This window comes from Triticum urartu, chromosome 3A (genome assembly GCF_056163025.1).
Source record: "Triticum urartu cultivar PI428250 chromosome 3A, HENAU_Tu73, whole genome shotgun sequence".
Classification (NCBI taxonomy): Eukaryota; Viridiplantae; Streptophyta; class Magnoliopsida; order Poales; family Poaceae; genus Triticum; species Triticum urartu.
In genome coordinates, this window is record NC_141875.1 from 637031819 (window position 1) to 637035892 (window position 4074).

General features: G+C 51.3%; 1 pseudogene; it reads right to left on the reverse strand.

Moving 5' to 3' along the window:
• Positions 1 to 697: 697 nt before the first annotated feature.
• Positions 698 to 1410, reverse strand: LOC147980994 (uncharacterized; annotated as a pseudogene).
• Positions 1411 to 4074: the final 2664 nt, after the last annotated feature.

The following is a 4074-nucleotide window of genomic DNA, read 5'->3' on the forward strand; positions in this document are numbered from 1 at the left end:
GCGCAGAGCATCTGGCCCTGCTCTGCCCGTCCTTCACGCCGGACGCCCAGGTGCCCGGCTCCGAGCGGGGGAGGGGGCGGGTGTCTTTTGTTGGAAATATGCCCTAGAGGCAATAATAAAAGCATTATTATTATATTTCCTTGTTCATGATAATTGTCTTTATTCATGCTATAATTGTGTTATCCGGAAATCGTAATACATGTGTGAATAACAGACTCCAACATGTCCCTAGTAAGCCTCTAGTTGACTAGCCCGTTGATCAACAGATAGTCATGGTTTCCTGACTATGGACATTGGATGTCATTGATAACGAGATCACATCATTAGGAGAATGATGTGATGGACAAGACCCAATCCTAAACATAGCACAAGATCGTATAGTTCGTTTGCTAGAGTTTTTCCAATGTCAAGAAGGAGGAGACGTCACACTGACCGTACGTGTGTCGAACGCGGAGGTGCCGTCCGTTCGGCGCTAGGATCTCCGGTGATTTGGATCACGTTGTGTACGACTTCCTCATCCCCGTTCTTTGAACGCTTCCGCTCGCGATCTACAAAGGTATGTAGATGCAATCCAATCACTCGTTGCTAGATGAACTCATAGATGGATCTTGGTGAAGCCGTAGGAAAATTTTTGTTTTCTGCAACGTTCCCCAACATCTTTGTCTTCCGAGGAGGGGAGCCCGCTCTGCCCCGAGTGCTAGGAGCGGGGCGAGAGCGGGGTCCAATCTTCCACACGGTCGACATGGATCAGCAAGTCGTAGCGGTGGACGCCCGGCGGGGGAGGAACGTTGCGGTCCGGCGGGGAGAAGCCGATGATGTCATCACGCGGCCAGCACCACGCTTGAGCACCCACAGAGCCCTCTTGGTCGGGATGTGCGCCACGTCCCAGCCCCACAGCTAGCACGCGAACGTCTCTGTGTGGCCACGTTCATACGTGCGGCTGTCGAGCCGGTCGATGCGGCCGAAGTAGCCGAACGCCTCGTCCGCCCCCTCCAAGCTCCATAACTGCATGGGCAGGTTCTTGACGACGATGCGGACATGGAGGGTCAGCTTCAGGATGGCCGCGTGGTCGTCCGGGTGCCAGGCGCAGACGAAGTACTTGCAGCCGTGCACCTTGATGACGCCGCGGCGGACCGCGTTGTCATGGTGCACCGGCAGGTCGAAGTGCACCAGGAAGGCCTTGGGATGGTGGGCAGTGACGCGAAGGTGGTGCGCCGGAGTGCGGAGCTGCTCGTCGATGGCCTTCCCCACCGCCATGGGGCTTGTGGCATGAGCTCGATCCACAGCCGTGAGGGTGACCGCGTGTTGCCGGAGGATGTACTCCACGTGCTCTAGGACCGGCGTGGCGACCACCATCTTGTTGCTCTCCTGAGGCCGCCGCGCCGGATCCACATGGGAGAAGCCAGCCATGGGCGAAGCTTGGTGAAGAGGGGCTGACAGCGGCGGGGGGAAGGGGAGGGTCGAAGCAGAGGCGGTCCCGCACCGGCACCCGCGCTGGCACCGGCTTGGATCCAGTGGGGGCGGCCCCTCCTAGGCCGTGGGCGCGGCTGGGACACTCTTTGGCGAAGTGGCCTTGGCGCTCACAGGAGATGCATCGCAGTGGGTCACGGCAATCCTTGCGCCGGTGGTGCTTGCTCAGGCATCGAAAGCACTTCCCACGGAAACGCCTTAAGAAGGCCTCGCGGCCAGGCGAAGGCATGGAGGTGCGCTCGCGGTCCGAGCGAGGAGCCACCGAGAGCGAACTGTTGCCCGCCGGCTCCTTGCTGGCTCGCCGTTTTTTGCGCGACTGGACCAGCACCCAACCACCTGCCTCCTCTAGAGGGGAAGAAATGGTAAGGTTTGATGGCGTGACGATGATGGATTTAAGGCGCTGAGCCCCGGAGGGGGGGCGGAGGCAGCAGATCTACCGGTCCGGAGGGTGGAACAGCGTTGGAGAACTCACCCCGGAGCAGGAGACGCAGCGAAAGGCCTGGATCTGGTAGCCGACCAGTCGGGGAGAGCTCGCTTGCAACCGGGGCACGTGACGGACCGCCGGGCGCGGGGGTGCAGGAGTCGGGCGCAGGGGGGGACATCGGGCTGGCGCTCCTACTACAGGAAGGCCTACGGGCCCGAGCCATGAAGGCTGGTGGGTGGCCGCCGCAGCCGGAGTGGCACGCGGCGCGGGGGAGGGGCTGGTGGGTGGCCGCCGCTCTCCTCTCACCACTCCTCAGATCCTCAAGGGCTGATAGAAATCTATACTGTTGTAATTCTCCCGCTGGTAATATTATACTCTTTCTGCATACTATCTTCTATATTATATGCTCGTGTCCTGAGAATTTGCATGCCCATGCCAGTTCGGGTGAGAAACATTCGTCACGTATTCGCGTTGGTCAAGAGGCGCCGTTGCCTCCAAAACTGTACGTGCCCTAGGTCCTCAGAAAGGTTCGACGTTTCTGGGTCAAGGCACTGGGCTTGAGACAACACTATTTATAGCTTCCGTTGGGCAAGCAATTGCCATGTCGTTTGAACTTTCAGTCTCCCCATTTTTGGCCCTGATCGAGCTAGGAGGTTTGTTTGGCCCTTGCAACGCAGGAGGGGCAGCGTTTCTTGAATAGTGTAGTACTACTAACAACAAGAAATCGAGTAGTTGGGGCAGGATATCACGACTCAATCATGATTGAATTTATGGTGATGATTTGAGATTTGAGGATGCATGTCACTGTAGTGTGGTGGTGTCGTTCTCACGGTTGTTGAGCGGCACATTTTATATATCTGCGTGACCAATATCGGCATATCACAGTTATGCTCCCAAATGTACTTATCCCCGCATGAAAATTTACATGTTTGACATTTTGTTGCAAATTTATCTCTTAAAACCAGGTAATTAAGCTTCACTGCATTGAGTTTATTGACCGCCACATGTTGACTTTATTTTATTCTTCAAAAACAATATTATAACATAGTGACCCTTTCGAAGCATGGTTTGCACCCATAACTTCACGTCAAATGGTTTTTGAATTATTCAGGTGATCATGACTGGTAGGTCCCACATGTCTAGAAGGCGTGGCGCCCAAACTTGACCTCAACATTGGCAGTTGGATAGAATTTGGAAACAGATCGTGAGGCTTAATCATGAAAGAGATTTATACGGGTTATCTGTTATTCGATATGCATATGCTATTTGCAATGTTGTTATTGTAATTGTTGAGCGGCAAATTTCTATTTGTGTGTGCCAAATATCCACATATAGTAATTATGCATCAAATTGTACTTACCCCCACATGGAAATTATATGTACGACTTCTTTTTTTGCATACATTGAGGGGAGGGGGAGGGTACTCTCTTGTATCTCAAGCCAAAAGTTTAGCAACATTTTATTCGAGTTCACAAACCAACACATTGGATTAATGTACGTAAGAGTTTATTCCTGTTTGAATAATGAGAAATAATGAGACCTGAAACCACATTTTGCACCAACAATTCCTCTTTAAACCACATTTTAGCGATTTAGGTGATCCTGGTTTTTTGATCCCACATGCGAGCGTGACATTGCACCAAACTTCGCGATATTGATTACTCCATTACACTTCCGACTTGGCATATGTTAGTAGATATGGAATGGAGCACATGCAGAGACAAATGTGTCCGCAATGGGTGGCGTGCAATGAGACCATGCACACTTGATTGGGCTAGACTATGACAACCAAGTGTCACCTATGCATGTGTGGACGCTACATAGTGTTGATGATCTGGACCGATGCATCGGGACCTCCTAAAAATAGTCTAGGATGAAAACGCGGCTGCAAAATGTGATTTAAAGTAAACACATGATGCAGATTAAAATAAACTACTCTACAATTAGACCAATTCACTCAGTTGCCACCTACCACAGCCTGATTCATACCATGTGTATCCACCACGGTTAAGAATTTCAGGGAAATTTCGCATATTTCGGCGGGATCCAAACTATTTTTAATCCTGAAATTTTGAACCAGATTCAAACTAATTTTAAAATAAATTTAAATTAGGTTAAAATCCAATAAAATTTGAAATCTCAAATCCGAAAAAACTGAAATTTCGCATATTTCGGTGAGA